The sequence below is a fragment of the Rattus norvegicus genome, chromosome 12, assembly GCF_021556685.1.
Source record: "Rattus norvegicus strain SHRSP/BbbUtx chromosome 12, alternate assembly SHRSP_T2T, whole genome shotgun sequence".
NCBI lineage: Eukaryota > Metazoa > Chordata > Mammalia > Rodentia > Muridae > Rattus > Rattus norvegicus.
In genome coordinates this window covers 17,476,260-17,500,697 of record NC_141545.1, presented here as the reverse complement: position 1 = coordinate 17,500,697, position 24,438 = coordinate 17,476,260, and the positions used below count along the sequence as shown (strand labels likewise).

Below are 24,438 nucleotides of genomic sequence, written 5' to 3'. Positions count from 1 at the left end.
GGGGCCGTCGCGCAAGAGGCGCGGTGCGTAGCTAACGGGCCCGGCAAGCGCGGGAGGGGCCGTCGCCCAAGGGCGGCGGGGCGCGGGCTGGCCTCACGCGTCAGCTAAGCGCCGGGCGCCGCCGGAGAAAACATACTGATTGGTCCGACGCCCTGATTGGCGGGACGCACTGATTGGCTGGGTGTCCGGCAGCAGGGCGGGGAGGGGCAGCTTCCGTCCGGAGTTCCCGGAGCGGCCCCAGCTGGGACCCTAAAGCAAGAGTACACCTGAGCTTCTCGTCCCGGGAGACTGATGCCTCTCCTGCACTTGGCCCTACGGAGTAAGACGGCGGGACTACTGGGCTCCGAGATCTCTGGTTTTTACACCCACGGGCCCTCACCGCGACCGTGGTTCCACTGTCTCTATCTTACGTAGCCCCGCTAGGCAAAGGGACAGACCCTGCACCCCCATCGACATTTCACTTCAAGCCTTAGCTTTGCAGTTTGAGGCAACTGGGTGCAGTCCTGTTTTGTCACTTCCTGGTTCCCGAGGCTGGACAAAGTAGTTCATCCTTGTATTCTCTCCCCAACAGCGCCTGCCTATGGCACCCATTTAGGACACACCCCTGAAGTGCATTCACTGCTGATCAGAGTCTTTCACCCCTTATTGTCTGTGACCTAGAACTCAGGGAGCTGAGGCAGAAGGATTGCCATAAGTTCAAGCCAGCCTGAACTACAGAGATCCTGTCTGAAAAATTAATATATAATTTTATACATAGATTAGATACGGATATATATACATACATACACCTAAGTGTGATGGTGCATGTCTGTAACCCAGGTCAGCCAAGACTATAGAGTGAGACCCTGTCTCAAAGGAAACGACAGCTTTGTGGGACTAGAACTCAGTACTTTGCCTTTTCCAGGTGACTAAATTCAAATGGAATTAAATTGTTATTCAACTAAGCTTTATGGTATTTCCAAACACTTTCCTTTGGAGTCATAGAAGTTCTCCCCTGCCCCGTTAGGATTTATTAGAAGGGGTTTTGGTGTTTGTTCTTAAAGGTAAGATCTTATTCCATAAACTGGGTTTAAACTCAACAACCTCTGCCTCAATCTGCAAGTGTTGGGTTAATGGATTTAAATGAGGAAAGAGAGAAAATTTGGCCCCAGTGGGTGGGACATTCTCAAATGGCTCTCACTTCTAATTTCATTTTACACAAAGTTTGATGTTAATTCAGATCATCTTAAAACGTTTTGTGTGTATATATTAAGTGTTTATGTATGATGTCTGAATGTGTGTACTCATGTATGTCAAGAACAGAGGTCAACATCAAGTGTATTGTTGTTGTTGTTCAACTGCTACCATATTTGTATAGTATGTGTGTGGACACACATGCTCATTGGGAAGCCAACTATTAACAGCTCCCATAATGTGTGTGTGTGTGTGTGTGTGTGTGTGTGTTGTGTGTGAAGTTCGCAGGTGGACTCACCTGTGTTTGTGTGTATAAAGAACAGAGGTTAACATCTGGCATCTTCATACATCACACTGAACCAAGATCTTGGTTAGATGGTGTCCATCAAACTCCTGAGAGCCACATGTCCTGTGCTGTGTCCCCTCCCCTCTCCCTGGCAGTGTAAGGACACTGCAGCATCTACAGAAAGACCACTGCAACTGTGCCTGAAACACTGTTCTGGCTGTGAGAATGTCAAGTTGTCTGTTGGGGCCTTGGGGAGCAGCTCTCCTAAAGTGCAGAGTGCACTCTAGAAGATAGTGAAGACATCTCGGAGCTAAGAGAACTGCCTCCTTGCTATTCTGCTGGGTCCACCACTCCATGCAACATGAGTAAGCTACGACCGGATCATTTCTTCTCTAAGGGCAGGCTCTTATGAGAAAGGGTATCATATAGTCCTGGCTGGCATAAAACTGGCGATCCTCCTGCACCCATCTCAATAGAACTGAGATAAGTGGGGTGCACAATCATGTGCAGCATCCATGGTGTGTGTGTGCATGAGGGTATATGTGTGAGTATGTCTGTGCGTGAGTGTGTGTATGTATGTGAGTGTGTGGGGGTGGGTGTGTACCCGAATGCATGCCTGCGCATGTGCATGTGCTAGAGGAGAACTTCAGGCATCATTAGATGCTATTGTCTGTTTTGTGTTTCTAAGATAGTGACTTTCCCTGGCCTGGAACATGCCAAGAAGGCTAGTCTGGTTGGCCAGAAAGGCTCAGGGACCTGCCTTGTCTCATCACCCCAGACCTAAGCCAGCAAGTCCATGCCTCCACGCCTGGCAGTTGCACATGAGCTATGGCCATCTACCTCAGTTCTTCCTGCTTGGGAGAACTTACTGAAGGATCAGTGGACAGACCAGTGGAATGGCTAAGCAGTTTGAAAGGGTGCTTGCTGAAAGCCTTAGGCCTTGAGTTAGATTTCTGGGACCAGCATTGTGGAAGGAGATCTCCTCAAGTTGTCCCTGTGATCTCCACCACGAGCATGCCACAGCATAGGTTCAATCCCCCCCCCCCACAACACTAAATAAATGTAAAAAAACAAAACAAAACATTTCAATAAAGGAGCCATCTCTTTCATCCACTGTTACATTTGTTGGGGCAGGGTCTCACTTTGTGGCCCAGGCTAGCTTAAGACTCAAAGCAACCCTCCTACCACAGCCTCCCGAGTGCTGGGAATGCAAATAGGAAGCACTAGATGTGACCTACATCTTGTATCTTATGACATCATCTCAGCCAACTTTGCAGACTTGGGAAGACTCCCCCTCCTACAGAAGCTGACACTTGGTTGGCAGACAGCTCCTGTACCGGGAGGACGTCTTCCATCCACAAGCAAACTGCTGAGTTCTATTCCAAAAGACATCCTCACACCACTCACTGTCAAACACATATGTTGCCACCACTAAGTCATGAAAAACAAGTGACCGGCAACTACATCATCACTAAAATTATTACAATTTGCCATTGCTAACTTGCCTAGCTGCTTAGGTTACTTTTAATCAAACATGCCAGTAAAGATTATTCCTAAGACTCTCCCAAAACTCCACTGTTGTTGTTGTTGTTGTTGTTGTTGTTGTCGTCGTCGTTGTCGTCGTCGTCGTCGTTGTTGACAACTAGTCCAGACTAGTCCTGGAATACATTTTGTTTCCTTGGCTAAATTCAAACCTGGGCATCCTGAGTTTTGGGATAACAAACCCACACCACACACTGCTTTTTGTTTTCATCCTGTCACTTGTTCCAACCTGGGAGCCACCTGGCCCTACTGTTGTGGATCAAGACCCCCTTGGGTAGAGCTGCTGTTAAACATCTTCCTTCCAGATCTCCTTCAGATTGCTACCTGGAGCTATAATGTCTTTATCACCCCACCTCTGACACCTGAATCCTTAATATACTGCAGGTGTCTGGAAAGGGGACAATGGCTACACCCTACACCAAGTGTCTAACTTACCTCAAGAACTGGAGGTAGTAATATAGGAGGGTTGAGAATTCTCCTCAACTGGAGAGAGCCAATTGGTTGGAGGCCCAGAATAGACTTAACCCTGAGTGAGGGTCAGAGGTCTTAGGCCCTGATGGTGTTGGTCCTAAGGCCTGCCTTCACCAATGAGTGTCCTAGAAGCAGAAAGGGGCTTGTTATTCAAAAGGATGACTCAGCAGGTAAAGGGCATTGCCTCTAAGCTTGATGACCTGAATTCTATCCCTACAATAGTGGAAGAAGACAAGTGCTGTATGCTGTCTTCTAACCTCCACGCACACAATAAATGTAATAAGACCTTTTTAAAGAAAGACACTAGGACTCTTAGCTTAGGGGGTAGAGTGATTCCCTAGAACACGGAGAACCATGGTTCCCTCCCCAGAAACAAATCAAGGGCAAACAGTAGCTCGGACCTGCAGTGCTAGCTAGCACTCCTGAAGGTAGGAGGCACTACTTCAGGAGTTCAATGTCATTGTGGGCAGCACAGTGAGTCCACGGTCATCCTACACGGTCACTCGAGAACATGAAACATTAAAGGCTCTGCCCCAGAACTGTTCATTCACCTTTAAGTATTTTAAGTCTCTCAGAGGGGAGGGGGAGGGAGAGAGTTGCCAGTGGATAACCTCTGGTGTTGTCCCTAACCTTTCATCCTAAAACAAAGAGTTATTCTTATGTGTGTGTATATATACTGCACGTGTTCCTAATACCTGCAGAGGCCAGAACCAGATCCCCTAGAACCAGTTACAGGTAGTTGTAAACAACCTTGTGGATGAGGGGAACTGAGCCAAGGTCCTCTGGGAGAGCAGTGAGTGTCCTTTACCACTGATCCATCTCTCCAGCCCTGCCTTTCTCCCTCTTTAAGGCAGTCTCTTGTTATCTAATGAGCTTGTGTCTGCTAAGCTTACTGCCCCACCAGCTTCCAAATTGTTTCTGGTGTCTACCCACCCTCTCACAGTGATGAACCTAAGGGCAGCCACCCCACCTCAACTTTGGCAAGCTTAAAATGAGATAGAAAACTCAGGTCCTCATGCTTGTTGAGCACAAATTTTTACCCATAAATTCATCTTCCCAGCTCTTCCCAGTCCCCATTTTTTCTTTCTTTCTTTCTTTCTTTTTTTTTTTTTTGAAGCTGAGGACCGAACCCAGGGCCTCGCGCTTGCCTACAAGCGCTCTACCACTGAGCTAAATCCCCAAACCCCCCCCCTTCCCATTTTTGATAGCCCAGGCTAATCTGGAACATCCTGTTTCCCAAGCTGACCTCCAACTAGTAAATCTCTTGGCTGAAGCTGCTGAGTCTTTGAGTTACAGACCTATCATGTTGCTCTGGGACCGCATCATTCTGGTCTATGCCATTTCAGCCATCCTGGGACCTCACCTTGACCCTGCTCCTGGTGTGATGCATATCTGGGTAGGATCTGTGACTGATGGGCATATCCTAACAAGTCTCCCTCCAGTGCCCTCCTGAAGCTGTGAAGAGTGAACCTAGATTCTGCTCTGACATCCACACCCTTAGAACTCAGCAGGCGTCTAAGAAAAGAGAGAAGGAAGCCTGCTACAGCAGACACACCAAGTGTCCAACTTACCTCAAGAATTAAAGGAAGTAATATGGGAGATGAATTCTCCTCAACTAGGAAGATTTCCCCTCGAGTCAGAGAGAGGTCTTGGGACCTGGTGACCTTGGTCTCTATAGGCTGACCTCACTAATAAGCCTCCTAGGAACAAAGATACAAGATTGTTATTAAGAGTTGGCAAGATGGCTCAGGAATAAAGGTGTTAGGACCCAAGTGGGGTCTCTCGCAGTGAAAGGCAGACAATGAGCACTCTCTGACATGGCAAACTATATAAAGCACACAGGGTAATAAACTCTTTTAACAAAAGAAATTACTTTAGACTGTCAAATTCGCTGAGTAGAATGCTAGCATAGCATACAGGAAACCATGGATTCCTTCCCTTGCACAGTGTAAAGGGCCCGTGGGAGGTTATGTGTGAATCCCAACATTCCCAAATGTGCAGGCAAAAGTCAGTGATAGTAGCACACTCCTTATATCCCAACACTTGGCAGGCAGAGCCAGGCAGGTCTCTGTGAGTTCCAGGACAGCTAGGGATACACAGAGAGACCCTGTCCTGAAACAACAAAAACGCTACAGGGAACTGAGTTGGGAGTTCAGTGTCATAGTAAGAGATGTGGGGAGTCTATGGCCATCCTACATGGCTACATGAGAAGGTCAAGTGGCATTAAAAGCTCCTCCTTTGAATCCTTGTCATTTTTAATGTGTGAGTGAGGATGAAGTGCATCAAGCCCTTCCTCTGGTGTGGTCCTGGCCGTACACATGCTTTAAAGCAGTGTTTCTTCTTCTCTACATCCTTTAGTTCTCTGTAGTTATCTAGAAAGGGGGCTAAGGAGAAGGACTTTGGACAAAAGAGAAGCCAAGAGTCTAACTTACCTCAAAAAGTATGGAAAATAACTTGGAGACTTGAAGAGGGGAACTCCAACTGGTGGGGATCTGGCAGAGGACTTGACCCCAAGGGTCACAGGTCCTGAAACCTGCTGATATAGGGCCCTACTGGCCTACGACAAAAGAGAAAGGATTGTCATTAAGGATAGTTCTTAGGGACAAGGCAGATGATTTAAGTGATAAAGGAACTGGCTACCAGTCTGGCCATCTGAGTTCCCTGTAGGATCTGCATAGTGGAAAGAGAACAGAATCCTGGAAGTTGTCCTCAATCTTCCCATATATACATGGAGTGTTAACACATAGTAAAGACTAAATGGAGTTCAACATTCTAACAGAAGGAGTGAGCAGAGTTGGCAGAGTGCTGTCCCAGCCTTCAGGAAACCATGGGTCCTCTCTCTTGCACCAAGAGTACAAAATAGGTAAGGCTTGTAGTTCTAGCACTTCTCAATGTGGGAGCAGCTGGGTCAGGGCTTCCAAGTCACCAACGATGGCCAGCAGCATGGTGAGTGAGACTATGAGATGGTATTGAAGGCTCTTGTTGATCTCTCGGAAACTCTGCCCATTCTTCTTTTGAGCCTTTTTGTGTGTTTAATGGGGGTGGTGACCTGTGTGCTGTGCCGTAGTAGACTGTGGAGAGGACAGGGCATCTTCCAGTGTTGGCCCCCTCTCTCTACTCTTTAGATACAGGGTTTCTCCTCCACTGTATGCACCAGGATCGTCGTCCAGTGAGTTTACAGTCTGCCTGCTTTCTTATGAGAAGAGAGCATGAGTAATGATGACCCCACTGGCCTGCCTGCCAGGCCTTGGCATTTGTCCTGGAGACTCAAGTCACATCTTCGAATGAAGGTAACCACTTGGTGCATTAATCCAACAGCCCTGATGTCCCCATATCTGACAGCCCAGCTAGCCTGAAACAGGTTTTCCTTGTTTTGTTTTGTTTTTTTTTCTCTTTTTTTTTTTCTTTTTTTCGGAGCTGGGGACCGAACCCAGGGCCTTGTGCTTGCTAGGCAAGCGCTCTACCCCAACCCCACATCTTCCTTGTTAACCTCCAGCAGAATACTTGAGCCTCAGGAGTGTTGGGATGACTGCCCAAACCCTCACAGGCTGCTTTGAGTCTCCCCTCCCCCCAGATCTTGTTTATACCACTTGATCAACAGAATCCCTAATACCAGGCCTGGCAGGTGGAAGGCTCCTCTCTGAGTGGGTCAGTGAGTATAATCACCTTCCTTCCAGGTCTCCTCTAGGTCACCTGCTGAGACTGTAGGGTTTTGTTTTTTATCATCCAAGCTCTTACATCTCCTTCCACTAATTCACTGCAGGTGTCTAAGAAAGGTATTGAGACCCATGATGGTTTGTATGTGCTCGGCCCAGGGAGTGGCACTATTAGATGGTGTGGCCCCGCTGAAGTGGGTGTGTCACTGTGGGTATGGGTTTAAGACCCTCATCCTAATTGCCTGGAAGCTAGTGTTCTACTAGCAGCCTCCAGATCAAGATGTAGACCTCTCAGCTCCTCCTGCACCATGCTACCTGGATGCTGCCTTGTTCCTGCCTCAGTGATAATGGACTGAACCTTTGTTTCTTTTCTTTTCTTTTCTTTTTTTAGGAGCTGGGGACTGAACCTAGGGCCTTGCAAGCACTCTACCACTGAGCTAAATACCCAACCCTGAACCTTTGAACCTGTAAGCCAGCCCCAACTAAATGTTGTCCTTTACAAGACTCGCCTTGGTCGTGGTTTCTACTCACCGCAGTAAAACCCTAAGACAAGAGCACAGAGGACAGACGATAAGACAAATGTCCAACTCACCTCAGGAATAAGGAATGTAACTTGGGAGACTCGGAGAATTCTGCACCTGAAGGGGCTCTCCAATAGGAGGGGGACTTGACCCAAAGGGTCAGAGGTCCTGGGGCTTGATGACCTCGATTCCCTCTGTATAGGTACACCAATGAGTCTCTTAAGATAAAAGAAATGAGTTTCTTGTTAAGCACAAGCAGCTGGCAAGATACCTGGCAGAAAACAGCTGATAAAGACATTTGAGGGCCTGACCACCAGAGTCCAGTCTGTGTGTCCAAACAGTGCCAGAAGCAGCACTGACTACCTTACGTCACTCTCCAACCTCCTTCATGTTATGAGGGCTTTTCATAAATAAATGGAATTATAATTTGCAGCTGGTTGAGATCTAGCCAAGGGTGGAAGAAGGCATGGGTTCTCTCCTAGCACCCAATAAACGCTGCGTGGTGGCTCAGTACTGTAATATTAGTACTCGTGACGGTAGACACAGCCGGAACCAGGAGTTTAAAATATCCCTTGGTGACATACTGAGTCCTTGGCCATTCAACATAGTTACACGAAACCATAAAATCCCACTAATGGATCTGCCTTAAAGCCTCAGATACTTTTTTTTAAGAAAATCAACTCTGGCCCAGCAGCGGTGGCTCAGGCCTTTAGACCCAGTACTCAGGAAGCAGAGGCAGGCAGATCTCTGTGAGTTCCAGGACAGCCTAGGGCACACAGAGAAACTCTGTCTTGAAAAGTAAAACAAACAAAATCAACAGTGTGTGTGTGTGTGTGTGTGTGTGTGTGTGTGTGTGTTGTACAGTAAGGTGGTGTGAGCCATAGTACACATTTTGTAGGACACAGGTCATCCTCAGGTAGCTAGCTGTTTTTATTATCCACCATTTTTGATGCAGTGTTTCTTCATGGCTTCGTCATGGGCCAGGGTAAATGCTGTTGCCAGTTTCGAGATGGGTGTTCCATATTGGGTTTTTAACAGGTCTTCTTGGGACTTGGACCCAGGCTGATACTTGTTGGCAAGCACTTTGTCCACTGAGCCATGCCCAGAGCTCACCCAACCCTCTTTTTGAGAGTTCAGGCTAGCCTGGAACGTGTTTCCTCAGCTGACCTCATTCTAACAAATCCTGTGCCAGAGCTTCCTTGGCTTTAGAGACTCAGACCCCCATGCTAGTTCTGAGTTTGAATTTCCAGATCCACATAGAAGAGAACGGCCTCCTGAAAGTCGTGGTGTACACACAGCTGTGCATGCGCAGGATAATAAATGAAATAAAATGTGTTTAATAATTGATGTTAAGTGGGGAATAGATGCAGTGGGTTCAGTGTTAGCTTATAATGGAGTCATGAGTCCTCTCCCCAACATTAAATATAAAGGACACAAGTTAGATCGAGCCTATCATCTTAGCATTCCTGAAACTGGGAGAACCTGGATCTGGGTTCAATATCGGCCTAGTGACAAACTGAGATTCCAGCCATCCTATGTGAAATTCCATTAAACACTCTCCATAAAAATCTGATGAGGGCTGGAGAGATGGCTCGGTGGTTAAGAGCACTGACTGCTCTTCCAGAGGTCCTGAGTTCAATTCCCAGCAACCATAATGGGATCTGATGTCCTCTTCTAGTGTCTGAAGACAGCTGCAGTATACATACATACATACATACATACATACATACATACATACATACATACATACAAGAGTAAGTGGAGGGAGGTATGTGTAGGTTCACGTCAACCTCAAGTAATTGGTCCTCATTGTCCCCCTTTTTTGACATAAAATCTCTTGTTCTCTGCTGTGTAGGCAAGGCTACCTGATTCTAGATAGTCTCCTCGATTTCTGTTGTCCCTCTATTATGAGGGAGCTAGGGGTGCAGGTATTCCCCATTTTCTTGGGACTTGAACCATGGCTCACACCTGTTGGCAAGCACTTTGGCCATCAAACTGTCTCCCCCGTGTTCTTTCTTCCCTCTTTTTGAGAATCCAGGCTAGCACTTCCTGGTTCTCCTAAGGGGGCCTCCTGCCTAAGCATCTGGACTGCTGTTGGCCTTCAGTCTTTTCTTCTACCACTTTGTCCAATCAGATCTCCCTTTAACTCTGCCCAGTTGGAGTGAGACCTGTCACTGCATAATCATCTTTGTGGCAGGCCTCCTTCTGGTCCACGCCTGTGGCTGTAAAGCCTTTACCATCTCACCTCTGACATCAGCAGTCTTAATACCCTACTGGCTCCTAGGAAAGGGATTGAGAGGGTATGGGATAAAAGATGAGCAGTATGTCTAATTTACCTCACGAGATAAGGAAGTGACTTGCGAGGCTTGGAGAATCCTTTTCCCACAGGGGAGCTCCTCCTGCTGGGAGGCCAGTGAGGTCAGTCATGGACCTGACCCAAGGGATCAGAGTCCTGGGCCCTGCTGACCTGCGTCCCTACTGGCCAAGCACACCAATGAGCCTCCATGGAACAAAACTGTGAGACTGTAATTGAGAAAGTGTATTTGTGCTTGGAGATGATGAGATGGCTCAGATGAGGTCTTTTGTAGCAGTGTAACCACTTAAATGAATCACCCAGACCCAAGCCCTTGAGGCAACAGGAAAGAACTGACAACTACGAGTTGTTCTCGGATCTACTGAGGTGACGCACAGTGTGTGCCTGGGCACACACAATCAATGTAATACAAAACCGTTTTAAAGGAAAGCTGTTGGATAAACTTGGTGCAGTGTAGCCTAGCCCAACACTGCATGGAGGGCACATAGTAGGCCTGTAATCTTAGCTGCCAGAAGGGAAGGCAGCTGGATCTAGAGTTCAAGACTCATCCGTGGCCACACAGTGGGTTCTTGACCACCCTATATGGCTATGTGAGGCTCTGAAGTGCCATTTAAAGGCTCCCCTCGGACTGTGTTCATCTTTTTATTCTTTGTGCCTGTGCTGAGTTGGGGGTCACGTATCATGCCATGAGTGTGGGGGATCACAACTCCCTGGTGCTGGTCCTCACCTTCCACCTTCCCTTCTGTTGGGTCTCTGTTTCTCTGCTGTGTTCACCAGTTTGGACGAACTGAAAGCTTGCGGATAGCCTGTTTCTGCCTGGCATCCTGCCATAGAGGAGCTGGGCGTGTGCTACCTCCTCAGCTTTATGTACCCTCTCGGGATGCAGACTTGGGTCCCTAGGCTTGTTTGCCCAAGGAATCCTATCCTCAGCCTCCTGTTTGCCCATGGGATCAGGTCCTCAGCCTCCTCTTTCACATTTTTAGAGGCTGGTACAGCCTGGACTGTCCAGGCTGGCTTCTACCTGACAATCAGTTCTCTGAGCCCTTGAGGGTAGAGATTACAGCCTACAATAGGATATGCTGCTTTTGGCTTCCGGTCCCGTCTTCTGCCAGTTTTTGCAATCTGGGACTTCCATGTGACCCTGCGTGCCATGAAGCAATCCTCTCATGGGTAGGATCTGTGACGCTATAACCGTCTTACAAGTTTCCTTCAGGTCCCCTACAGTAAGCACTTTATCATGTCACCTGCAACATCTTTGGACATTTCAAGGTCTCTAGAAAAAGGGGGCTGCAAGGAAAGAAAATAAGCCACGGGTCTAGAGGACTTCAAGAAATGGAGAGAGTAACCTGTGAAGCTTGGAGAAGTCTCCTGCTGCAGGGGAGTGCTAGTAGGTGCAAGGGGCAGTGAGGGTCTGAACCTAGAGGCTCAGAGCAGTTGGGACCTGAACACTGAGGTCCTTATTGACTGAGCACACCAGTGAGCCTCCTGAGAGAAAAATGAAGGATCTTAAGAAAGGATACTGGGTGGATTAGGGATCTAGCTTAGTGGTAGAGCACTTGCCTAGCAAGTGCAAGGCCCTGGGTTCAGTCCCCAGCTCTGGAAAAAAAAAAAGAAAGAAAGAAAGGATACTGGGGAGAGCTGGTGAGATGGCTCAGCAGTTAAGACCAATGGCTGCTCTTGCAGGGGACCTAGGTTTTGTTCCGAGCACCCACCCAGTGGCTCAGGCCTGCCTGTAACTCTTTCCCAGGGGACCCACCTGTGATGGGCTGTTCCCTTTCCAGGTAAAACATGTTACCCATGAGCATCCTCCATCTAAGGCTGCTTCAGACCCCACTCAGGCCTTTACCCTTCCAGAAAGGGCTAGAGGACCACAGGACCACAGGACAAAAAATAAGCCAAGTGTCTAACTCACCTCAAGAAATAGGGGGAGGAACTTGGTGGGGGGTGGGGGGCTTGAAGAAGTCTCCGGCAGGGGAGTTCCAATGGGTGTGGGGAAGCCTGTAGTAAACCTGACCAAGAGCGTCAGCGGTCTTCGGAGCTGATGGTCTAGGTTCCCACTGGCCAGGCACACCAATGGGCCTCCTAGGAACAAAGATGCACGGTCATTAAGAAAGGACATTAGGGGTTGGGGATTTAGCTCAGTGGTAAGAGTGCTTGCCTAGCAAGCGCAAGGCCCTGGGTTCAGTCCCCAGCTCCAAAAAAAAGAAAGAAAAAAAAATTAAAAAAAAAAAAGAAAGGACATTAGGAGTGACGGAGCAGCTCAGTGGATTAAGGCTTTGCTCCCAGTCCACGTATCAGTGTGAACTATGCCTCCCCTCAAGACCCACGTGGGAGCAGACACCGGACACCCACAAGTTGTCCTCAGACCCAGTGTACGCTGTTATCCAGTTGCTGGGTTCATACCTCAAACGACCCATGGGATACAAAGTATTTGAATAAAAGAAGTCATAGGGAATACTTTCAGTTGGCATATTGCTAGTCTGGCATTCAGGAAGTCATTGGTCCCCCTGCACACAGTCTTCAGGCCTGTGATTCCGGCACTCCCACAGGTGGTAGCATAGGACATGGCAGTCTGAAGCCCTCCATGGAGTAAGGCCCTGGCAGCCCTGTGTTTTCATGAAGGCGGGGGTGGGGCACTAATGGTTCTCCCTCAGAAGCCCCACTCATCCCGCCTCAGGTCATTAGTAGTACTCGTGTGTCTCTCCACACATGTAGACGCATACACACTCAGCTGTGATTAGGCACATCATGTCCCGTGACAATATTTGGAGGACAGCGGGCATCATAGGAATAGATTCTACCCTTGCTCCTTTTGATCCAGTCCCTTTGCTCTGTGGAGTTTTCCCAGCTAGCTGTCCTGTGAGCTCCTAGACTTTTTCCATTTCTGCCTCCCAGGCAAACAGAGAAAGAGAGGGAATACCATTTGCCTGTGTTCCTGGGATCCCACTTTGGATCCTCATGCTGGCTGGAAATAGTCTTACCCATTAGAGCCATCTCGACAGCACTCTCTCCCCATTAGCAGTGAGGGTCATGGCAAGCCTCAGATTTTGTGTTTCCCAGGCAAATATATAAATAATAAGGTAATATATAAATAGAAAATCTCTGTGAGCTTCCTCAGTGTCGGGGTATCACATCCCGCCCTTTCAACCACATGTTCTCTTGGCCATCATTCCTGTCTTTTACAATTCTTGGCCCATCCACATCTTTTCCTTCCTGCCACAAGAATCACTACTTCTACATGTGGGATCTGTGCGTGTAGAACCATCTTCCTTCCAAGGCTTCTCTGGACGCCCTGGGGTATCCACCTTCAACATCTGAAACTCCAGGACTCGGTAGGACTCTGCAGGTGTCTAGGGGAGGAACTGGGGGTGGGGGGTGGGAGACAGATGATAATCCAAGTATCCCACTCACCTCAAGAAATGGGAAGTAACTTGGGAGGTTTGTAGAAGTTTCCTCCTACAGGGGAGCTCCAGTTAGTGGCGGGGTGGGAATGGACTTGACCCAGAGGGCCAGAGGTCCTAGGACCTGATGGCCTAGGTCCTTACTGCCCCGGCACACCTCCTAGGAGAAAGATGCAGAGTTGTCACCAAAATAATATCCTGGGCCAGTAAGATCGTCATTAGATTAGGGCCTTTACTACCATACTTACCGGTCTTTTGATCTTCAAGAGCCTTATGGTGCAATGTGCAATTCCCACATAGTAGGTGTCACCCACACAGTTGCTCCATATCATACTAGCACGCCCTTCCTACCCCCGATATACACAGTACTTTCAAATGTCTTTATGAAAAGTCATCCTGGTGATGTGGAGGTCAGTTGGTCCTTCTTAGAAAGCCGCTTAGCATGCTGTGGGTCGTCTATCCCCCCTAGTCTTGCATATAGGGCTCATAGAGCTTACCTGTCCAGCTCTCCCAGAGCCAGAGCCAGTTAATCACTAGCTCCGTGTTAACACGGTGAATTAACTACATGGGACTATGAAATGTCATCAGAAACTCTTATCAGAATCTCATTTCCATACTCTCTGTGTGGTGACATCTTAATGGGACATAGGAATTCAGCGGGGTCCCCAGTGACTAACTTTTCTGGAACAAAGCCTCTCCTGCAATACCTAACTTAGGCTAGGCACATACAGGCTTCCACAGAGGCTTCCTTCTCCCTATTGCACCATAGCTACTTCTTCCGTTTTAGATGTGCTTTGGGCACTCAGACTCTGCATCCTCAAGTTGGTTGTGAAAGGACTCTCTGTGCTCTAAACCATCTCTCCAGTACTCTCCATCACCTTGTGTTTTTGATGTGGGACCTCCTCTGTTTCCCCTGACTGGCCTGACTCAGTGCGTCTTCTGCCTGCAGACCCTTAGTGTTAAAATTCTTGATCTGCACCACCACACCTTGCTTTTGGACCCCGTTTTGATTCAACCTGAGATTCCTTATCTGCCAGGTAACACCCTGCTGCTGGGAGGGCTTTACCTCCCACTCCTTGGCATTAATCTGTTTAGTATCCCAGTGAGGTAGTACAGGAACCCAGTACACGGGTTAAGCCAAGCATGTAACTCACCTTAAGCTATGGATAAAGATAACTTGGAGGTTCTGGAGAAATCTACCGTAGGGGAGATCTTCTTGGCGTATGTCCAGTAACGGAATTAATCACAAGGATCAGAGTTCCTACTGTCCACAAATACCAACAAGATAGCTAGGAACAAATATTTGAGCATTCAGTATCTTAAGTCAGTCACATTGCCCATTTTTAAAGCCGTTTTATAATTGTGTTCACACACACGCCTGTCTGTACACGTGCCCCAGTGCACATATGGAGGTCCGACGACAACTTGCAATGGTTGTTTTTCTCCTTTTACCACGTGGGGCCTGGGACTCGGGGTTGGCAGCAAGCACCATTACTCACTGCCCTCTTTCTGGTCCTCTTGCCCAGTTTGTGTACTGCTCACTTACTGTGTGTGAAACCTTGGTGTGTTTTCTTTGTCCTGTCTATGTCCCATGCATACGCTCATTTTCATGCAGTATTGTAACCAACATAGGACACTTTGTCCTTCATTTCTCTCTACCTTATCTTTTTTAAAATTTATTTTATGCATATGAGGACACTGTCGCTGTCTTCAGACACACCAGAAGAGGGCATCAGATCTCATTACAGATGGTTGTGAGCCACCATGTGGTTGCTGGGAATTGAACTCAGGACCTCTAGAAGAGCAGTCAGTGCTCTTAACCGCTGAGCCTTCTCTCCAGCCCCCTCTGCCATACTTTTTTAAGAGGCCCTCTCACTAAATCTGAAGCCCACTATTTTGGCTACACCTCTCTTTGTCCCTCTATTTCTGAGCATGTGTTCCTATGCATACCCATGCCTGGCCTTTACACGGGCATTGGACATTTTATCTCATGTCCTCTTGCTTATGCCATGATTGCTCTTACAGAGTGAACCATTTCCCCAGCCCCCAACCTTGGTTTTACTGGCATCACAGAAATGTTCTGCAGGAAGCCATTCTTCCCAGCACTCTTGGAGGTGCTAGCTGCTGCGTCTGGCTTGCAAGGCCACCTTCTGCTCCTGAGTTGTCAGCCTACCCACCCCACGCCCCTGGGCTACGTAGTTCTCAAGCCATACAGTCCTTCTGAAACTGTTTTAGTTGTTCTTTTACTTTTCACGTTGTAGCTTCTGGGTTTAGATGATCGCAATCAAATAATGGGTGTCAGTCTGTGTGCCTGGGGGTGGAAGGATGTTCTTGGTTGATGGAATTGCCTATGTGAAAGTAGATGTAAGAAGGCAGGAATATTTATAATTTCTTATGGCTCTGCAAGGTGTAAATCCTGTGTACTTGGGAGATGTATACCAAAGGATGAAAAGCTCGAGGTCTTTGTCTACTTCGGGTTACAAGATTTTGTCCACTACAGCCTAGGTTACATGACCCCCTATTTCCCAAAGGCCACCAGGGAAGGGCATTTCTGCTGAGTGGGGAGCTGTCAGTCAAACACAGCTGAAGAGGTGCCCTGCTTTGTGGCAGCCCTGTCAACTCCAGCCACGGGTGAGGACCCCAGCAGCCACACTACAGGCAGGGCTCAAGACATGCCGTGGTTACGGCCAATCTAGACCCCTGTTACAGCCTCAGAGAGCAGCATTCCTAAACTAGACACTCTAGATGACCCTGAAGTCACTTTCCCTGGGCCAGAGGAGGATGCTACTTCTATGTCCATCTCTCCCAGAAGATCTTCCGTACAAACTCAATCCTTCATCTGCACTGTGGACAGCAATTGCTGTAATACTCTTACAACACGTAACCTGTTACCTACACAACTGTTTGCCTCAGCTTTTTCAGACAGGTCTTCGCGTGCACTTAACCTGGTTGTGTAGCTACTGACCTCCCCAGCCTGTATTTCCCGTATGTTCAGATTACAAACATTGATACCTCACTAGGTTTAACTCCTGTTTAGAAGCAGCAAGCCACCGCCATCGATTCACGACAGGCCCATAAATCCTCTGCTATATTTAGTTTTTGAAATACTATGGCAGGCCTGAGGTGGTAATATGAGAAGTAGACTACTGGTTAGGGTCAGAGCCTAAAACCGTAAGCTTGTGAATCCCAGGATTTAGTCCAGTATGGTTCCTATTTTGAACTTGGGAGGCCCAAGTCAACTAGCCACAGCCTACCAGCAACTTACCTGCTCGCCATTTCCTCTCTCCTCTCCTTTCCTCCCTCCCTCTTTCTGAAACTACAGCGAAAGTAGCCCAGGCTCTCATCAAATGGTCTGTATTTCTCAGAATATCTCTTAACACACTTGCTTCTACTTCTAAGTGCGGGGTTGATGACATGGGCCATCGCACCAGACTTCCTATTCATGATGTCTGATTAAGACAAAAGAATCAAACCCAGGTGGCTCTTAAATATATATTACATGGATGTATAGGTGTTCAGGAATAAGCTAGGGAGGCATTCTGGACACAGCGCTTACTTTAGGTCACAGCAGAAATGACTGAAATAAGGTCTCATAGTTAAAAAGGATTTGAAACTGAAAGACAGTTTGCAAAGGCGGCAGGAGGTAAGGCCTCAGTTCAGGGACACACAGTCTAATGCGACCCTTGGCTGCCGCCCCCAAAACGTTGCCACTAAACTCTTCCAGCCAGTTTTCGCCCATGTGGGACCAACCCATTCTTCCCTACCGGAAGTGGAAGGGGCGGAGCCTGCGGAAGTTCTATCTCCACCAGGCACAAGAGGCCAATGTGTAACTTCCTTTCGGGGAGGGGACACTTCCAGTTACTGCGCCAGCCTAACCCTACGGATGCCGAGTGTGGCCAGCGCAGTGCGCCTGCGGGCTGTCCTTGCATCCCGCGCGCCGTGGGCGTTACTAACGGACAGCACCCGCCTCTGGGAGCTCAGATACAGTGCTGCTTCAGGAACTGTGGACCCTCGGACCCGGCCCCTGTTAATGTTGAAAAACCAGGAAATATGAATCTTAGTTAAGGACCGCGCGAGGCGTGTTGGAGAATATATTTCCAGCTCACCAAAGTAAAAAAGACTACTCGACTGCACAGATTCACAGTCGAGTTGAAATCGATCTGAAAAAAAGAATTGGTGCACGTTAATTTGAACCAAATCTCCCAAGAGCCAGGACTAAAGGATCAGAGCTCACCAAAGGAGATCACAACACGGGGTATGAGTTCCTGAGAACCTGTTGTAAATACGCCAGCTATTTAATGTCACTTGGAACCTACAAGTTAGCTAACAACCAGATCTCCTTCCCAAATGAAGGACCGTGGCTCAGGTTAAGTAAAACTTCATCCTTATTCACCAGTGTGTGTGTGTGCGTGTGTGTGAATATAATAAAAATTTCTAAACCTTGGCCAAAAATGACATTATTTGAGGACCCACTGTTATAATGGTACTAAAAGTATAAGGTTTTTGGTGTTTTTTTTTTTTTCCTCATTTTTGAGATGAGGTCTTGTTGTGAACGGACCATACACTTGTGCTATTCCTCCTGTTTTTGCCTTATAGTGCTGTAATTAGAGGGCGGAAACACCATGCCCAACCTCCTTTGTTGTTTTTGTCAGACTGGGTGTGCTTTAGTTCAGCTGTGTGTAAACTTGGGATGTAGTTGGGGTTCATCTTGGGACCCCTGACCTCTCATCCTAAGTGCGGGAATTCAGCATTGTGCTACTGTCCCTGGCTAGGTGTTCATGTTAATGCTTTTCCAGAAGCTTTGGGTAGTTTCATGAAAAGGTTATGGTTTGGTTTGGTTTTTAAAAAAAAAAACACAATACTTGTAATATATCCTCTGCCTCTTGTACTGGCTCTGAGGCTTCAAAGCTTGAAATTGGGGCAACCCTCTCATATTGGCAGTTACCTGTGGAAATCACCATGTGAGATGTCTTAGTTGAACCAAGGAACAGCAAGAGTCACTTTCAGTGAGGATCCCTTAGCCATTCACTGTTGGGGAAGTGAAGAAAGGCAAGCCAGATGTGGTGGTGGTACACTCCTGTAATCCCAGCACTTGGGAGACTGAGGCAGAAGGATCACAGACTTAGAGGCTACTCTCGACTGACTATGCTGTGTATTCTAGACCAGCCTGAGCTATGGAGTGATACCTTGTGCCAGAAAACTGAAAAGAGGAAAAATATTTTTAGAAAAACCACAACAGAAGTGGCTAGGGTGTGGCTCGGTTGTACACTGCTTGTCTAGGTCAGGCCAGGCCCTGGGTTTGACTCCCAGTGCCACCGAATCAAAAGGAGGAGGAGAGAGCAAAAAGTAGGTGTGCTCACCTGCTACGTCAGCCGAATGTGAGCTAACTGTCACTGTGTCGCTGAGGACCTACCCAGTGAGGGTTCTAATCCTGATGACATCACAAGTGTTGCCTGGTACCAAGTAAACAAAAATTTTACTGGCCAGATCTCACCCCAACATGATGCTTGAGATATATAATTTAACTTTTTTATTTATTCTTCCTGGGTCACAAATTACCCCTTAACAAATGCTTTTAAAGTCTCTGAAAGTTCAAATATCAGTGTGATTTTTTTTTCTTCCCTTAAAACACAAATGCAAGGGACAAGATATCTTCTCTGATGTCTTGAACTTATCTTAAAGTTATGCAGTTTTCATTCTGTGGCCTCCACCACCCAGACCAATCTCAACAGAGTTTGAGGAAGCTTGGCAAGGGTGGGGCAGCCAGGAGTTAACTATTGGTAGGCACCATCTTAAGGCTAGCAACTGCCATTTTTCAAAGTCTGATTTAAAGCACACTCACCTCCCTCTCCCTCAGGACTCACAAATTTGCCTTTCTAGTGCTGGGATTATACTCCCAACATGCCCACCATACCCCATCCTTTTAATTTGGGGAGGCCATTTATCATGTAGCCCAGCTGGCCTCACTCTTGGCTATATAGTCCTTAGTGACCTCAGACTTGAGGTAGTCCCCAGCCTTTACCACCCCAGTGTATGTGTGTGTGTGTGTGTGTGTGTGTGTGTGTGTGAGAGAGAGAGAGAGAGAGAGAGAGAGAGAGGAGAGAGAGAGAGAGAGAGAGAGAGAGAGAGAGAGAGAGAGAGAGAGAGGGATGAGTCACTCTGCGTGACTACATACTTTTAGCCAGGCTTTGTCAAAAGTCTGGCACCTGACAGTTTTGTGACTCTATATTATGACAAAAGAATCCTTATAACAATATGTTTGCCTCTTGACATTGAGACCTCAAGGCTAAAAGGATTGACAGTAACTGTGGAAATCACCATGTGAGATGTCTTAGTTGAACCAAGGAATAACAAGAGTCAGTTTCAGTGAGGATTCCTTAACCATTCACCTTTGGGGAAATGAAGGCAAGCCAGGTGTGGTGGTACACTCCTGTAATCCCAGCACTTGGGAGACTGAGGCAGAAGGATCACTGACTTAGAGGTTAGCCTGAACTAATCTGTGTGTTCTAGACCAGCCCGGGCTGTCTATCACAGCATAGGCCATAACCTATGAAGCAAATCTTGATGTCATCACAAGCATTGCTTGGTAGCTAGTCAAATTAACAAAACTTTTATTGGCCAGTCTTCCCCCAATATAACATTTTAGTTTAATTCATCTTTACTTCTTCCTATGTCACAAGTTACCCCTAAACACTTACTTAAGAGTTTTAAAAGTAAAAGATCTGTGTGCAGTGGTGCGTTCCACCCCCAACCCCAACACAGAGATGAGAGGTGACAAGGTGATCGCCACCTTAAAGTCACGTAATATTCTCCGTGACAGGGATCACACAGACTGTTCTCGTTAGGGGGAAGGGACCTTTGAATGAGTATGGAAACCAAAAGAGATTACTGGGAGCTGTCCTGAAGGCTAGCTACCTCCACTTCTCAAGCTCTCATTGAATTACTATCTACAAAGTGCCCAGAACTGGTAGGGAAATGAAAGAATATAAAAAAGGAACATGAATAAGGAAAGTCAGTATATGGTACCTTACATAACACACGTATGTTTATTGGTCTCCCTGCTTCCAAATACATACAGTTTTATGAGTGGTACTATCTGTGTGTAGTGGTTAGTTAATAACCTTATGTAAATACCCAATCATGACTGTAGTAGCTACCTGAGTTTTCTTTTGACACTCCTGACTTCTAGTAATTTATAGAGCTGAACTTGCGATGCTAGCAGTCAAAGCCAGGGTCTCCTGCACACCAGGCAAGTCCCGTACCATTCAGCCACATCCCCAGCCTTGGGAGGGCTGATCTTAAGTCTACAAGGAGGGAGATGGAATGACCCATTTTAGGGTGTGTTGTTGGTTTTAGAGGAGACCAGACAATCGATAAGCACTAATGGGGACATAGATTACAGATCATCGTTGCTTTAGAGTTTGTCCTTGCTGTGCCATGAGGGAAACCTACATTTTATATAGGATCTGGATACAGAAGGTGGGCATTAGCCAGTTCCAGTGGCCAACTTACTCGTTCACCTAGATGTCTGTGGCACTCAGACTCATGGCTTAGGTAACCACTGTACTGAGCCAGACCCACAGCCATCCAGCGTGGTTTTGAGTCGAATTCTCAGATGGCTCATGATTTTGAACACTTTTCAAGTCTATTGGTTATCTCTATCTTTTCAGAACTGGCTGATCAGCTCATTGGAACTCATTAGACAATTGGGTTTTCTGAATTAATTGCATTGATCGTAGATCCAAATCCCAGGCGGGACTGCAGCAAAGATTCTAACCCTTTTGGCAATCGGTGTCTTCATTCCAATGTTGCTTTTGGTTTTATGCCATTCTGCGACTTGGGAGCAGTGTCTCTGAGTGATCGAGGTTCTCTTCAGGAAGGCCTTGTCTGTGGCTTAGAGTCTGTGTCCTACTTCCTGACACTTTCAGAGCTTGTCTTACGTTAGGCTCTCCCATCACCAGGGAGAGAAGGTACAGGCCTACTTTCACTTGTCTTCATGTTTTCCCAACACTGCTGTAAGAGACAGTCTTCTCTCCAGTGTATATTAGACACCTATGCCGAAGATGAGGTGACTTGTTCTGAGTGTTGATATCGGAGTCTCTATCCCAGTCTGTTATCTAAGTGCCTGCCTAGGGCAGGTGCCATGCTGTTTGTTCCTGTTTGTATCTTAGTAAGATATCTTGAAATATGGCCATAGCTCCGGCATTGTTCCTTTGCTCAGCACTGTCTTTGGTAAATAGGGTGGTTTTATTCACTTTTACTATTACTGATGGTCTGTGCCAGGCTGGAACTTGCTGTGCAAGCAGGGATGACTGAGCTCCAGACGCCCCTGCTTCTGTCTCCTGAGTGCTGGGATCTCATCAGCGCACCACCGTGCCCTGTTTATGTGGTGCTGGGGATTGAACCCAGGGTTTCCTGCATCGAGGTACACTATCAACTAAGCCACATTGCAGGCGCACTCAGTTTTTGAGACAGGGCCTCACAGTGTAGACAAGGCTAGCCTGGAATTTAGCCATAGCTGGTCTTGCCCTCAGCAGGCCTCATGCCCCAGCCTCCTAGTGAACCACCCTGGCCTTTTTTTTTTTTTTTCTCTCTTTTTTTAGGAGCTGGGGACCAAACTCAGGGCCTTGCGCTTGCTAGGCAAGCGCTCTACCACTGAGCTAAATCCCCAACCCCCCACCCTGGCCTTTTTAAAAGTGATTTTTAAAATCATTCTGTTGCTCAGGCTAGTTTGAAATGTCTGAGCTCAAGTGATCCTCCTGCCTCAGCCTCCTGAGTAGCTGTAAGCACAGGTCGGCATTTTAATAACTGAAGTGACCTCTGGAAAGAAGCCTTGGACTTGTCCAGTGTGCCTCCTCCTCATGGGTAATTGCAGGCAGATGGCATGGGAGTGATAATTGTTTAAAACAGTCTCAATCCATACCTCAAGGTGGCCTCGAGCTTGAAATCCCAGTTTAGAGTGGTGTCTATCTCAAGTCTGAAGTCCCAGCAGTTAGAGCACTGAGGCAAGAGGATTTTATTTGAGGCCACAGCCTCTGGCTTACATGGTAACGTCTATCCAGTCTGGGCTAAGACTATGAGACAATGGACAAACTAATGATCTCATGATCTTCTAGACTGAGCCTCTGCATACTAGTATTATAGGTAAACACAAAACTACACACCCAGTTAACTTTTATTGTCAAATCTCTCCCCCTTCTTTTCTTTTCTTTTTTTTAGGTGTCCTTGGATGACCTGAAACTCACATCTTCCGGCCTAGCTTTGGACTAACGGGCAGGCACATGGCCTCAGCTCCGGAGTGCTGGGATTATAGGCATGTGCCACCATGCGCAGCTCTGTTTTGTATTTTGAGACAGGATCTTACTTTCTAACCCAGCTGAGTGACAGCAAGCCTCCTGGCCTCTAGAGTGCTGGGTTTTCAGGTGTCTAAAACCATACCCAATTTACTTTCTGTATCTTAGGATGTTTTGACATTTCCTGAGGCATGAAGGCTTGGGGGAGGTTTACGGTTAGGATGGGTCATCGTTTGGGGCCACAAAAACGTTCTCTACCAGGAGCGTGGCTATCTTGAACAAACTAACCAGTCCTGGGTCTGTATTCCTGACAACTTCCTGATTTAAGTCTCACACTCAGACCAGTTTTTCTCTTCTCCTAACTCACCCAGAGCCAGGTATCAGGCGATGAGCCACCACTTCTGTACCCAAACCCACTGAACTATTCTAGTTTGCCAACGCTGAGCACCTTGCTGTGCCCAGGTTTGCCCTTCCCTTAGAAATGCCAGCAAAGTCTCTACCTCAGACTTTCCTCCACATTCGACTTCTTTGTTTTAAGAGCTTGGGCTACTCTGCAACTTTCCACGTAGCCTACTGACCTTGAACTTGTGATTCTCCTGTGCCAAGCTCCTGAGTGCTGAGACTGCACCTGCACACTGAGCGTTCTCCCATCAACCTGTGTTCTACGTCAGACAGACTTGGTGCTCACCCTGGCCCTGCCTAGCCATGGGACACCCCCCTCTCTGGGTAGGATCTGTGACTGTAGAACCATCTTCCTTCCAAGTTTCCTTCGGGTCCCCTCCTGGGGCTATAAGAGCTTTACTACCCCACCTTCAATGTCTGCATCCTTAATAAGTACAAGTGTCTAGGAAAGCAGCCGTGAGGACACAGGACAGATGATAAGCCAAAAGTCTTAACTCACCTCAAGAAATAGATGAAAGAAACTCGGAGACTACTGGGAATTCTCCTCTTTGAGTTAGGATCCTCTTAGGGGGTGGGGGGCTGGCAACAGACTTGACCACAGGATTCAGAGGTCATAGGACCTGATGGCTTGGTCACTATCTGTCACACCAATAAGCCTTCTCAAAAAAAAGATGAGGGGTTATTAAGAAAGGATCCTAGGGGCCAGAAGGATGGCTCAATGGGTAAACTGTGATGACCCAAGTTCTATCCCCAAGACCCATACATTAGAACAAGTTAACTCCTCCAAGTTGTCCTCTGATCTCCACCTGTGCACTGAGGCCTGCATGCCCAGTGCCGACACAGGAGAGGACTGTGATAAAACATTTATAGAAAGGGCATTAGGTCTGAGGAACGAGTGCAATCGGCAGAGTGCTACCTAGTGTGCAGGAAGCTGGGCGTTCCTCTGCCAAAGCACATGAAGGGCAGTTGGTACTCGGTCCTGCTCTCCTGCGGGCAGGGTTGCTGGACCAGGAGGTGTCTTCTCTGGGGACACAGTGAGTCCTTTGTTATCCTACACGAGACCATGAAATGCCATTAAAGGCTCTCTCTCCCACAGAATCTGCCCATTCTCATTCTTTTTAATCGTTCTGTGTGTGTGCATGCATGCGTGTGTGTGTGTGTGCGCGCGCGCGCACGCGCGCGTGTGTGTATGTATGTATGTATGTGTCCAACCGATACATGACATAGTGGATGGATGTGTGCCACAGGGCTTCCCTGAGCCCCAGATCTTGTTTTTGACCTTTCTTGAGGTGGGGTCTCTTGTTTTCCTTTGCATCTGCCAGGCTAGCTGTCCCATGAGCTTCCAGAGAGCCCCCTCACTCTGCAGGCCGTCTCCTCTC

General features: G+C 47.5%; 1 protein-coding gene and 2 long non-coding RNA genes across 3 annotated transcripts in view; 2 read left to right on the top strand and 1 right to left on the bottom strand.

Moving 5' to 3' along the window:
- Usp42 (ubiquitin specific peptidase 42) overlaps positions 1–18,744 on the bottom strand; it is a 40,874-nt gene extending 22,130 nt beyond the window's left edge. Inside the window, exons 1-8 of the mRNA XM_087577912.1 lie at positions 18,725–18,744; positions 14,519–14,653; positions 13,375–13,524; positions 11,876–12,045; positions 7,721–7,867; positions 5,905–6,029; positions 5,044–5,172; positions 3,437–3,597 (exon numbers count right to left, since the gene is read on the bottom strand). The gene's annotated coding sequence lies outside the window, so the exon portion shown is untranslated. The remainder of the gene's footprint in view (positions 1–3,436; positions 3,598–5,043; positions 5,173–5,904; positions 6,030–7,720; positions 7,868–11,875; positions 12,046–13,374; positions 13,525–14,518; positions 14,654–18,724) is intronic.
- Positions 176–8,081, top strand: LOC134481266 (uncharacterized). Its single transcript, NR_203077.1, has 4 exons — positions 176–319; positions 1,615–1,824; positions 6,598–6,762; positions 7,520–8,081. It is a non-coding gene; the product is annotated as an uncharacterized LOC134481266 (long non-coding RNA).
- LOC102554879 (uncharacterized) lies at positions 17,344–24,157 on the top strand. The gene is made up of 2 exons (NR_203078.1): positions 17,344–17,730; positions 22,584–24,157. It is a non-coding gene; the product is annotated as an uncharacterized LOC102554879 (long non-coding RNA).
- The last annotated feature ends 281 nt before the right edge of the window (positions 24,158–24,438 follow it).